Genomic DNA, 13,971 nt, shown 5'->3' on the forward strand with positions numbered 1-13,971 from the left:
TGCTGATAGGAAACTGAGGGTCACCATATCCAAACCCCTCTCAGGTCATTCCTAACCCCCTTTTTTAATTTTCTTTCACCCCTTGAAGTGGTGTGCGGTGAGAAGGAGGAGGTGTGGGTCCGGGCAGAGGTGTGCTGCTGGCTGCAGGGGCTCGGGCGAGGCTTGGCGGGGAAGAGCGCTCGCTTGGATGCCTTCGCTGCCGAGGGGGCATGTGCAGCCACCCAGCCGGAGGCGTCCCACCGCAGTGCCTGCCAGGGAGCTGCCGAGGCCACCGAGGCTGAGGGAGAGCCTGCAGCCACTGCAGCCCTGGGCTGCCGATAGCAGGGATCCCTGAAGAGTTCCTTTGGCTAGTGGTCATTTTCTGATAAAGCACTTTTGTGGATTTTTTTTTTTTTTTTTTGCTTTTATGGATTTTTGCCCTTCTCCCAAGAAAGTAATTATCCAAATTTTATTGAAAATATTATTTGCTTTGAAACTTCCTGTCTACAACTTCTTCCTGGTGAAGAAAGGGACACTCGGGACTAACCAAGCAGGGAAATATTCTGTCTTCTCTCACTGCTATTTACCCTTTTCCATCTCCTTCTTTTTTAAACACAATTATCAGAAGAAAAAATTGTTGGGATGGATTTTTACCCATCAAAATGAACAGGAAAAACAAAAGCAAAAATTTAAAAACTGGTTTTGTGCATTTAGAGGACACCCACAGAATTTTTGTGCCTTGCTTAACTGGGTCTCGACAGAAGTGGCGTCTGTTTGAAGTACTCATATGGGCTTTAGCATTCTCACATTAAGACATTTATCCTCCTAATACCTTTGTGAGGTGAGGACATGCTGTCATCCCTATTTTACCCAGGAGGTAAAGAGAAGGCCTGCAGAAAGGCTCTGGGAGGCATCCTGATGTGTACCAGTAGCTGTGGAGTGAGTGAGTGCTGGACACTTGTCAGCACTGGTGGGTGACACCGTCACAACTTGCCGTATCAACTCAGCAGGCAGAGCTGCCAGCAGGAGGACGGGCACGGTCCTCCCCAGCGCACAGGACCACACTGCAAGTGAGATGCCATTCGTCAAGCCGGGACAGAGTCATGACTTATTGTTACGGTATCTCACCAGTGTCTACTCCCTCCCTAACTGGGAGTACCATTCACATTACCTCTGTTGGAGTGCTTTGGGTTGCACAGCCCTTGGAGCACCTCACAGTGATGGGAGGCTCAGGACTTTATCTCTTGCTGCTCCTTGAGTGCAGATGTGTTTAGACTTCTGCAGCAATAAGCATCCTCCTTTCCAGAGAGGAGTTGTGTTTCTGAGCACCAGGGAAAGCAGAGAGCCTAACACAGCTCATACATCATCTCTGGTCCTGGAGGCGAGTTGAAGGCATTCATATGAGGGCATTGGCTCCTCAGGTTTGTAATGATTCCTGACAGCCCAGCAGTGAAATATTTTCCAGAGTGGGAGTACAGATGTGGGGTAATGTGGATCTTATTTCTCACATAGCCCAAATCATGTAAATATGTGGATTGAAATACACAGGGTGATGAAGAGCAGATTACCCAAATAGGCAGCTTGCAAGAGGTTTGCCTGTTAGGAAAGCAAGTCTAATAAAAGTGACAGACATAACAGAATGAAGCTGGCTACACATCAGCCACAGGCAAAGTGACCCTTAGCTCTCCCCCTGTAAAGTATCTTGTGGTCTTTCTGGACGAACCACCTCTTCAGAGGAGTGCAAAACACCTCAGACCCATGTGAAGGAATTGGGGCTGTTCCAATTTACAGCAGTTGAGGACCTGGCCATTATCATACTCACAAGTAAAAGGCCCTTCTGTGAATGACAAGTCCTGAAGACACACTCTGCCCTAGCCTGAGCAGTTACACATGCTTGGTGTCCAAATTAGAGCAAGGATATTAAAAAGACTTGAGCCTTAGAAACAATCATTAGAGGAACCCAAGGAGGTTGGTAGTGAAGGGACGCATTCATCAAAGGAGGTACGAAGCAGTCCAGTCGTTCAGCCTTGATAAACAGTAACTGGTGAGATCAGGAAGAGGCTATTGACTGAGAGTATGGATGGAGAGGAGCTGGAAAGGGACTGACTTTTTGGTAGCTGAGTTAGGAATGAGATAATGGATTTTGACTAAGCTGAACTTCTTTAGTGGAACAGTAAAAAAAAAAATGGATTATTAACACAGAACCATTTGTTTTGTCTCAAATTATCTTACTATTCAATTAACTTTTAGATAAGGAAGGTTCCTTTAAAAGGAAAAATCAAAGCATTTTAATTTTAAAATGGCAAACTGAAATGCTGAAGTACTTTTGAAGCTTGCTTCATTCTTTTCATCTGAAACTGTTGACTGGATTCAGCCAAGCGTGTGGCTAATTTCAATCCCCCTGTGCTTTGGTAGTGTTCATTTAAAAAAAAGACAACTGTCACCTCGTAGCACTGAGGGACAGATGTGGAGTGGCTGTTGCCAACACGTAGTCACCCCAGAGGAGAAGAAATCACAGACAGTGACTGGAGGTGACACAGCAGAGCCCTGGCTGTTACACATCATGTCCCAGACATGGCAGCAGGTTTTGTAAGTACATGTTATATGCTGTAACTCTCTCCAGCTCCTTCTCTCCTCCTTTCTCTGCAGGGCAGTCTACAGTCCAAAAGGGAAGGAGAATGTCAGGGAGATGAAGGGCCTTCAGAGCAATTGTAGTGATCCTGTAATGGAGGAAGGATAAAGGAATGGTAGAAAGAGATGGGAAGCAATGCTATTTAGCACACAAGTGGTGCAGACCAGAGCTGGAAATAGAATATAGTCTGCTGAGCATCTCTTTGACCTGGCCATACTGCGATTGTATCTGAATCTAGTTCTGCTAGTGTGAACTTCATCAAGGTGATCAGGCTAACCTGAGAAACAACAGCTGAGTGCAGCTTAGCCAAAATATTGCAATAACTTGGTAGTTCTCTGCCCACACAAGGTCCTGCTAGTAGATGGTGCTTTCTCGTTATACACATATAAACTATCTCAGAGCCTAATTAGTCCATTTGCTAGCAATTCAGTGCATAAGGGTTTGTAAAGCAATGGCCTCCTATAACATCTGTTTATCTCTAAACTAAGTGAGCCTTTCCCCAAAAATATTCTTGCATGGATAACACAATTCTTCAAATGCCTTATCAGCTAGAGCCTGAGAAATGCAATCTCCCTCAGGCAATTCTGGTATTTTCTACACTGTTTCATCCAGAACTGTGAGGAAAAGCAATGATGGAGAATGAGAGGTCAACTGAAGAGCCCTTTTCGGCAGTGGGGAGCTATTTGCTGTTGGCTGACATGATGTTGTCTGCCTGTTCTGCAGCAAGACCTGGTGGGGTTTGCAGTTCCCCAGCCCAGCTCTTACTAAATTCAGTCTCAGCTGGCCTCCCCCTCCCGGTCCGCAGTGCAATCGCCCCATCACAGCCTCAGTGCAACGCTTCTCGAGAAAGAAAACTCTATAAGGCACTGAATGACTGGTGTGGATGAGACACGACTGCTGATTCCAAGCAAGCCATTTCACTTCACTTTTCCCAAAGGAAAGATGCTCTAAAATCAATCTGTTTCCTCGAAAGGCTTCGGTCTTCACACAACTCCGTTTTCCAATGAGGAAAAAGAGTTAATTTCCAGCAGATCCCTAGCACAGCTCTGCCTGGGCATTTGCAGTCTCCTCTGTGCTCCCATTGGAAGGGCTAATATACATCTCATGTGTCCCCTCCAAGGACTGAACACTCTCAAATTTCTCTGCGGTGCTATTTCTTGATTAATATTATGGGTAGCACTAGGTAAGGGTTGATTCACATGCCAGCCTCAATAGCTGATTTAATAAAATTCTCTGTGCTTTCTAGCTGGAGCACCCGGGGTGCAATTTTATTGGCCTATTAGGTTGCTGGCTGCCTTTTACACACACCTTCTACACACATGTAAAATGGATTATATGTATGACTATATATATACACATACATATATATATACACACAAATATATGTATACGTGCACACTTATGTATGTATCTATACACATACAACTCATACACACGTTTTACTTAGGGAAAATGTTCGGCATAATTATGGCTTCCGTTTTCTTTACAACTGAGTGGGCAGCAGGTGTTGAAGCACGCAGTGGCCTTGCTTAAATTTACACACGTACATGCAAATGTCAGAGCAATAAACTCAGACCTGCTTCTTGATTTGGTTTGTTTTCTTAACATTCATAGCATGCCAGCTGGCTGGATCAAGAACAAACTGAACTGAAGCTGCAGGGTGACTTGAAAACCAAAGAGCCAAACAAAAAGGCAGGTAAGTTCAGTTCGTGTGCTATCTGCAATCTGCTCAACTCCTTGCTCTCCCACTTCTTCCTCATCATCTCCCACTCATGGTGCAGCACCTGCTAGCTGCTACCCGCCCTCTGCATTTGCTAGAGCTGCCACAGTCTCACTGCTGCGTGGGTTGAGGCTATGCAAGGGGGGAGATGGAAGGGGAGTTTTGGGTGGCCCCTCATCCCAGGCCAGGTGCTTGGAGGGAGATGCCTGTTGCAAGAAACCAAGGCACCTGGGCCTGTGCTGAAATCTGCACAGGAACTTGGACCTAACCAGGCACAATCATCAGCACCTGGAAGCTAGATGCAAGTCTTGCAACTGTTGGTCCCTGCAGACAGTGCAACAGAAGAGGAGGTTCATAGTCCCCAGGCCTCTACCCATTGCAGTGGGAGTCTTCTCCACTTTCACTGGTCCTTGGTCCTCTCATGAGAGTTCAAGCCCTAGGAATTCCTTACCTTTTGGGATTTTTTATTTTGCATATCTAAAATGCTACTCTCCTTGGGCTGCTGTGTCCTTTGCTCTGCAGTGCTTAGTTCAGGCTCCCTGAAGGGATGCTTGCCTTGTGAAAACAAAGAGAAGGGCTGGTCTCCATTTTTGTTCCCAGGACCCAATCCTGTGCCTTTCATTTGCCTGCTGGTTTGCATCTGGACCCTTTCTGGCATGGCAGCACTTGCGAGCTGGTGACATTACAAATAAATTTTAGCAGAACAACCACCAAGCACATCGTTGTAATGTTGTTCTTTTTTTGCTGCTTAGGAAAAAAAAAAAAAAGAAGTTGTAAATATTCCCTGGCTTTCAGCGAGCAGGAAATGGACTGTCCCCAGCTGATGGGTTGTGCTGAGTGTGTCAGTTCCTGACTCATTTCAAACTCAACAGCCACTTCATAACATAAGCATTTGGGTAGTTCTTTAAAGGGAAAGAGAAGTGTTGTTCCAGGCGACTGGAAATAAGTAAAGGAGAGTTTAAGACCTTAATAACTGTGTGGTGACTCAGCAAAGAAAGGAGTCTGACCAGCTCACCTCGCCCTGCCAGCTAGCTGGGCTGACTGCCCCTCCTGCAGCATCACAGATTTGCAAGCATCAGCTCCCGGCGGCGGGGAATGGTCCAGAAGGAGCTGATGGGTAAGCCTGCTGTGGGAGACGTCACTCGGATCATAGCTGCAAACTGCCCCCTCTGAAGCAGAGTGATTTGGACTCTACCAAAGGGGGCTTTGCTGATTTATCTCTGCAGAGCTGTGAAGGATCGGGAGAAACCTTGCCAGAAGGCCCTGGCTGCTCCTACCCGGTTCTGGGCCAGCTTCCAGGAGAAGATGTCTCTGAGGGGAGCACAGGCTTCCGCTCCCTGCAGCACTGGGGAGCGCTGGTAACTGGAGGGGTCACCCAACACTTCATTTCTATAGGAATTTTTCTAAATGGTTTCCTTAAACAATTCTTTAAAGTGATTTGCTCATGCAAGTTTGGACAATGCATTAGAAAAGCTGATCCCATCTTCTCTAGAAACTCCTGTGAGCAAAGCAAGTAAGGGTAATTAGAAGTAACGAGGCAATGCAGAGAGACATTTAGCACCTAACTCACCAGTTTGCTGAAGATGCAACCCCTGAGAGAAACAGTGAGAGCAAACTGCTCTTATATATCCCAGATGGCTTGTGCTATGTGCACCTAAGCAAATCCCATCCTCTCAGAAGTGAAAGTCTTCCCTAACTGCAATCCATCAGCACCTACCTAGAAATTCCTCCTTTCTATATCAAAACTCTCCCTTATTAAAAAAAACACCACCAAAAGCCACTACCTCCCCTCTAACAATTTTCCATGCATTGGGATATTTTGCTGCACAACCTACTGAGAAAGACTCGGCGCAGAGCACTGCTCCTAGTGCTGCAGTGGAGCATGGCAGCACCTATCTTACCCACGGAGACCAGGCACATCTCTGTGTTTGGGAAACAGCAACCTTCCAGCTCTAATGGTTTGTGTTGTTACTCGTCATGGTGTATTCCCATAGGTTTTGTCTCGGCCTTCTCTGCATTTTACTCTGCAGGTCCCAAAAGTTGCTCCTCTGTGGAAGGACATTTGCCAAAGTCTGAGCAACTGGGACTGCAGGATGAAAGCTACCGACAATCTAATTTAATTCCTCTGAAGGCAAATGTTCAAAGAGTTAGGACCCACAGGTCCTAAGTAACTAGTAAAACAAAGCGATGAAAAGTCCAAGGGGAGGATACTTGGCCAAGTTCTAGTATAGGTTATACACTATAAATCCAAAATAAGTCCACAGACTTTGTTCTCCATGTCATTAAATCCACATACCTGAAAATATTTAGGCCCTTTCTTTTTTAAGATTTTTCTAGATGGACAAAATGACTTGCAGTCATTTGGACTTGATTCTGCTTTTACAGAGCCTGGTGTGTATGATGAGCAAAAGCATGCAGTTGTGCTAGAGACAAGCTCTCTGTGTTAAAAAATCAAGCATTAGATCCATTGCTTATAAAGATATGATAGTTTCAGAGTGGTTTCACAGATATATCTGATTCAGGAAACAGATAAGATAAAAGAATAGATTTTTCTCTGTTTGGAATAAAATTGCATTAAAAACTATTTCTTCACCTTTGGTTGTGGTGGTCTGGATCCTGACTTTACAGACCAAGAAGGACTAGAGGTCATGGATGTATTATGCACATCTGAACATGGGCTCCTTCTCAGACCCACAGAAAACCAGAAACTGTCTCCATTATTTTTTGCCTGTAGATGCTCTTCCTTATTTCTAACATGGGCAAGACTTGGAATCTGAGACTTTGCCTTTCTCCTCTGATTAACATCACTCTTTCAGTTCACCCACCATTGAGACCCCAAATATTGTGCTGGTGGGAGAACACCACACCTTTGCCCTACTCCCCTGACTCTCCTACCTTTTTTTCTGATGCTGTCGAGGCAGTGTTCTGCACCCTCCACAGTTGCTAAAATGAAAAAAAAAAAAGAGAAAGAAACAAGCTGTGGGGTTTTAATACAAAACAGGCAGCATGACCAAATATACCACATTTATGGATTCATATCTTGAGCCTAATTCAAATCCATTGCAGAACAGCCCCCGAAGGGGAATGTACATAAAAGACTTGTCCAGGTTGGTTGCTGCACATATTGCTTTCCACACATTTCAGGCACTGATGTTGCCAGAGCATCGTTGTTGGGCACCTTCATACCTTCACCTTCTAATCACTAAGGCTCCCTGCTGCTAGGGACTCAGTGCTTCAGTATGGCTGGGTGGAAAAATTGGTCTTCTGTTCTTCTTAAGTTCCTCTCTCCCAAGCCATGGTCTTGAAAGGCTGTTGGAACTGATCAAAAAAAAGAAATCTCTTTTTCCTGAGAACTGCTGATGTTTTGCCATTTGTTTCCATTACTAATTGGCTCAGGGGAAGTCAGAATATCATAACTTCTTGCAGGAAGACTATTTCCACAAAAAATATTTGATTTGGGAATATATTTAATTTCAAAAAGTTAAAAACATCTACTTTTGATGTTGCTTTGTTGTGTTGTATTATTAGATCATATCTGAAACGGTGAAGTCAAAACAAGTCATTTTACCTTATCAGAACTACAAGTTTCAATATTATGAAAATGAAACAATTGACCACTATCGAGAGAGACTGAGAAAGTCACCTCAGAGCCTTTGGACTTTCCCACTGAAGTTTAACCAGCATGGCCATGTTCCCACTGAATGTTTGGATTCCAAGAAAATCCGTCTGACAAAAAAAAAATTTATTCAGATCTGTTTGCTAGAGAGCAGGCGAGAATAATCCTTCCTCTCCTCTTTCTGCTACCTGCCCTCACACGGGATGGTGGGATTGCTGTTTGGGATGAGCCTCTGCAGACCCCGAGGATAAGCACATGCAGGTGCCGTGGGGCAGAGGTGGAGGAGTGGGACGGGCCCCAGGAGTGATTTCTTCATGTGGAGTGTGCACTTCACACGAAGGTTGGGAAACCCTCCAAGGGGAAGGAGGTGCTTGAAAGCGACAGAGGAAGAAATAACGCTGGCAGGACTTGGGGTTTTTTATCTGCCGATCAATATCTGAGAATGACTCCCCAGCGAAGTTGAATAAGCTGAAGAGTGGCAAAGAAAATAATGAATAGCAGCTAAGTGATAACTTAGAAGTGATTGAGAATTTTCTGCCAGAGTATTTAATTTTATTAAATTAAAAATAGTTTTCATGAAACTGAAGTTTTTCAGGGGAAGTTTGCAGAAATTTCTGTATTACCTGCTGGGGGTAAAAATCATAATGAAAAGATTTTAGATTAAATCGACCCGCTCGGTCCAAACTCCCAGATTCTTCTTCATGCTCTCACTACCTTTTATGAGCCAGATGCTGTGGAGAAACTGTAAACCCCGTGAATCACCTTGGCTGATGTGTTTCAATAAGTCATAGATGGGCTGCAACAGCAATGCAGCATAGGAGATGTAGTCCAGCCTGGGAAAGCCAGGATGGGGTGGATTGCTGGAACTACAACTCCTATGAGTCACACTGACACATAGGCGGATCAACCCCCTGTCAATCTGAGCAGAACAAATGATTTTGTCGTTTCCTGATTGAATCCTTTCCAAACAGTCCATTCCATAAGAAAACATGATATTCTGTCTTTTTCTGTCCTGCTTTGGAGTAAAAACAAATGTCAGAGTATTGGGAATCTCTCCCGCTTTCTCCTGGGTGAAAGTCTCCTTTTCAAGCAGCTCTGCGTGCTGGGCAGAGGAGTGTCTGTGCACAGCACATGAGCCACACACTTCCAGCTTGTCCTTGTCACGGAGCAATGATCCCTTTGTGGGTTCCAAAGAGAGGCAGAAATGGAGTGGAAACGCTGTGCCATTTGCTTCTGTGCTCTGTGAGGATTTTCTGAAGAGTGTCCAGATTGCGCACGGCAATCAACTACCCTTTATTCATTGACGTTAAGGGAAACCAGACATTTGAGGTATTCATGTCACAAGCATCGTGTGGCTTTTATGCCTTCTCTTCCAAGGCAGCTAGATCGCTGAAGGCCAGATGGCACTCTGCTGTAAATCACGAGCATTTCACCAGTCCTGCAGTGCAGAGCGAGCAGAATCAGGCCCTCCCACCCAAGACACAGTATTGCTGGGGACTTCCATTTGTTTGCGATTAGGTGCTGGCACTGGGAAAGCCCTGAAGTCACCATGGTCTCTGGGCAACAGCTTTTCTTTTCGCACAGACAAAAGGCAGAGCAGGCCAAACCAACACAGAGTGTGTGAGCACTGGGAAGCCTGATGAAAGGCAATAAAGAATGTCCAAAGTCAGCAACAAATAATATGGCAGCAGGAAAGAGAAATCTTAAAGTAGTTAAAAGTGAGGAAGGAGGGAGGAGAAGGGGAGGGAGAGAAGGGGAGGAGCCGGGATGGCCGGGTGCCCAAAGCAGTGATACACGGGGTGAGCGCTGCTAAGACTCACATGGGAGCAAGCCACATGGGAGCTGTGCAGAGCGAGCTGCACGGCCCAGACCTACTCTTCTCCTGCCCGCAGAGCATCCCTCTCCAGGCTTTATCTCTTGTAATTGAATGACTGGGAAGCCTTGCTTCTCCTTGTCACTTCTCCATTATCTTTTTACGTTACTCCACCCCTCCAAGGAACTGAAATACTTTCTGTTAACCAAATCTTGCATATGGTGAAAGAGGTGAATGTGAAATTAGATGATCTGTACTTCTTTACTTGCTTGATAAGCCATCCCGCGTCTGGTGTGATGCTTCTCCAACACCCAACGAAGAGATAGAGACTTGCATTCCTTGCAACATGTATGTTCGATTAAGAACCCAGCAGAGCAGATCTTCGACCATGAAATCTATCAGGTAGGGACTTTCTTTATCATTTTGTGTTGTGCAACTCTTGCACAGTGGGGCCTTGTTCCAATTATAATAATGATGGACAGAGAGAAAATCAGACTGGGAGATGGGATGCAAGAGTAGGGGAGTGCAGGCTTGTACAATAGGTATGTTCTGGAAATGCCCCTGGAATCTCCTCCCTTTCTTGGCAAGCCCAGATATCTGCTCTGGAGGTCTCAAGGACGGGGTACCAATCCCTCAGTAACAGGGCTGGGGTAGATTGCTTAGCAGGCAATAATGCAGGTAACAGAAACGCTAGAACAACCAGGCTGAGGAAAGCACTGAAAGTTACTATGAGGACCTTCATTTTGAATGTGGGCACTTAGCATGATGGTAGTCATCCAGCTGCTTTTGTGGCTGCAGATCTGGCATACAGGGTTTGATTCCTGTTTGCATTCATAGTATTTATATTTTGAAAGAAAGAAGTATTTCCTCTCTTTTTCCTCCTTCTTTTCCAGATATTTTGTGCAGAACTATTTTACTAGTGCTCTGCCCTGTGGGAAGGCTCTAATTTAGAAAACATGGGCCAGGCTATGCAATGGGGCTTGGCATTTGCTCATGTAAGTAGTCTTCCCTTTGTGTAGGAATTGTACAGTGTAGTCTGAAGTATTTTAAGTGTCTCCCTGGTGCTCAGAGGCAAACAGATAGCGTGTGCTAGATATTAAACTTATATTGGTTTTATGTATTGCTGTGGTACTGTGTATGGAAGGACTTGGTGATTTGGGTTTTGTAACACACTCCAAACCACATCCAGAGCCATTTCTTCAGATTTGCTCTTTTTACACGCAACGTACAAACATGTTTCACCACAGCCAAAATCTTCTTCCAGGCACTGCAATAAATCACACAGCACACTAGGCAGCTGGAAGTGATTGCAGATCTTTGGGGTGGAAGAATCACACACGTTTTGGAGGTTTCAGTCAGCTACAGCAGCATTTTAAACCTCTGCCCTTCTGTTCTTAGGTTGTGTTCTTCCACTTCTCAACAGACTGTGCTAGATTTCACCCTCCGTTCAAGCCATGGTGGGCTGGCTTGGGTTTGCTGAAAGCCTAAAGCACCCTTTGGTTCTGCCAGCTCACAAAGCCAGTGCATCAGGGTTTGCTGGCAGTGGGAAGGAAGCAATAACAGGTCACCATTTTTCCTCGGCAGCTACCGTGAGGAATGGCTGGCTGTAGAGGGAGGTGCTGGAAGGCATGTGAGCTGAGGACACGCCGATGTGCCAAAGGCTGGTGTTGTGGCAGGCAGGGGAAGACAGATCAGATTTCACAGAGAGGAATGAGCCCAAGAGCATAAGCCACATAGCTCTGCAGCAGCCGTCAGGCAGCTCCTTTCCGAAAGGACCCTGGATCCTCTCTGATACAGTGGCTGCAAAGGACAGAAAGGGAATGTCCTACCACCTCTTTCAAAGACTGGAAATGGATAACTGGCCCTAGCCAGAGAGCACCGACAAAGATGAGGAAGCAGGAAGGTGCTGATGACTGGCAGAGACTGCCAGACGGCTTTAAATCACCAAGACTTGTCACTTGAGCTGTGGCAACTGGGGTTGAGAGGAAAGAGAGGTCCTCAAAGAGCCAGACAGAATGAAGGACAAATAAGGGTCAGGGGCAAAAGGGGACAAAGAAAGAAACTCAGAGAGTTCCTACAAGAAAGATCACTAGTGTGAGCACTCCTGCCAGAGGGGACCTACGTGAGCAGACCCCCCTCCCAGAGCTGCGGGTGTGCATGGACCAGGGACAGGGCTGCAGCCTTCTCTTGCTGCCATGCCTCTGCCCCTCCAGCTGGAGGGCAACCTTCATGACCAGAAATAGAGGCCTTTTACCCCAAATATGCCTCCTGTGTAACAGCAGGAGCCATCCTCAGCCTCGATCCAAGCGGAGCTGGGATGGCTGATGATGTACTGTGTTATTAATCACACACAGGCTGAGGAATGCTCCCTTGGAACCGGGGCTTTCTGCGTATGGATTTCTGAGGCCAGAGGGATCGTTAGCTCATCTCGTCTGACCCTATTGGTAACAGAGGCAAGAGAACTTCACCCCGTGTCCCCTGAGAGCCCAGCGAGCTGCATGTGGCTAACATAACGGCGATCAGCCCCACTCTGAAGACATAGGAAGGATCAGGGCTTCCCCCCCCCCTTGGGGAACGTGTTCCAAAGGCTAATCAGTTCCACACTTAGAAATCTGTTTTCAGTTTGAATTTCTCTGGCTTCAGCTTCTAGACCTTGGTTTTTTGGTTTTTGTTTTTTCATTTTGCCTTTGCTAGTCTCAAAGCTACATATTTGTTTTGTCTGAGGGACTCTCAGGATGACTTGAGAGCAAGTAGCTTTATAAAACAGGGAGATGCTCACCAGAAGCTAGGACTGACCCTCGTCGTGTAGCATCACAGCAGCTCCTCGGTAACATCCTCAGTGGTAACATCTCCAGCTGGTCCCAAGAAGCAGGGGCATTTCCCATGCTGTCTTCTGACCTGCACCACGCCAGGGCCTAATAAATCCAGCCCATAATCAGTGTCAGGATGGCTGAGGCCATGAATGCAGCTGATTTCCTTCAGCTTACTAATATTGGAAGGCTGCCTATGAAGAGAGCCAGATGTACTAATAAGGTGGGTCCACCTCTAATTCCTAGGCAGTTTGCAGATGCATTGCCATGATGCTTTGCTGAGGAAGTAAGAACCAAAACTTTCACATTCAAGAGAAAAAACATGATGAAAGGCACAGCAAAGTGCTCCACAGAACATGGGGCCTTTCCTTAATATCAATGTGTAATTTTGTAGCTAATTACTCCCAATGCATTTCCCAGTGGCCTGGGAATCTCTCACTGGCCATCTGCACTCACAATTACCCTCTCAGTTTTTCATAATCTCTTACTAAATCATTGCTGGATTTGCAAAGGGATCATCAGTCATCTGAGTTTCCTTTTTCCGTTTTTGCATGTCTTTTGCCTTGCGTCAGTTTGGCCAAGAAATATTCATTGAATAAGAAGCTCGGTAAGGCTCAAGCACTGTTTCACTGTTATGAGATATTGAATTACCCCTAACCTTTGCTCCAGCCAGAGCTGTACATGGTGCTGGGATTCACCTGTGTTGTTGCAGTGGATGAACAGAGGAGGACTGGCATGTTGGAGCAGGGCAGCTGTGGAGGGAGCAGGGTGACCTGAGGAAATACCTTCCCCCCGCCATGGGGACTCGGAGATGGGGGAAGGCGCTGACAAAAGCCAGTTTTCAACTCATTGTTTTGAAACTCACAGCAAATTCCCTATGACATCATCCAAGACAGGATTATATCTATATCCAGGATCTCAGGCCAGTCCTACAAGCCTCTAAAACCATTCCCCACCTCCAAACTGAAGGTTGACCCTGCTGTGCCCTGGGAAAACCAGCCCCAAGGAGGGTGTTGTTCACAACATCTGCTCTTTTGTCAAACGCATCTTCTGACACCCCTCAGGCTCTTCAGAGAAACCCTCATCCCTTCCCCAGCACAGATGATGATGGCACCCCTGTTGCTGCAGCAAAAACAGCTCACAGTTTTCAGTTCCACTGAAGTCAACCTGCTGCAGGAGACAAGTTGGAGGAAAAGACAGTAAAAATAAAAGGGCTTGGGCTTCTGTTTAGGGAGCAAATGGTTAAGCCTTTCTTTTTGAAGATGACACATTTCAGTCTGCTAGGCTGCTGCTCCCTGCCAAACCCCGCGAGCACTTTGCCTCAGGTTCCCTGCAGAGAGTCTGAGCCATGGGGCTACATGGAAGCATCCTTGAAACTGGACACTTAAACTACATCTGAAT

The sequence above is a fragment of the Calonectris borealis genome, chromosome 7, assembly GCF_964195595.1.
Source record: "Calonectris borealis chromosome 7, bCalBor7.hap1.2, whole genome shotgun sequence".
Lineage (NCBI taxonomy): Eukaryota > Metazoa > Chordata > Aves > Procellariiformes > Procellariidae > Calonectris > Calonectris borealis.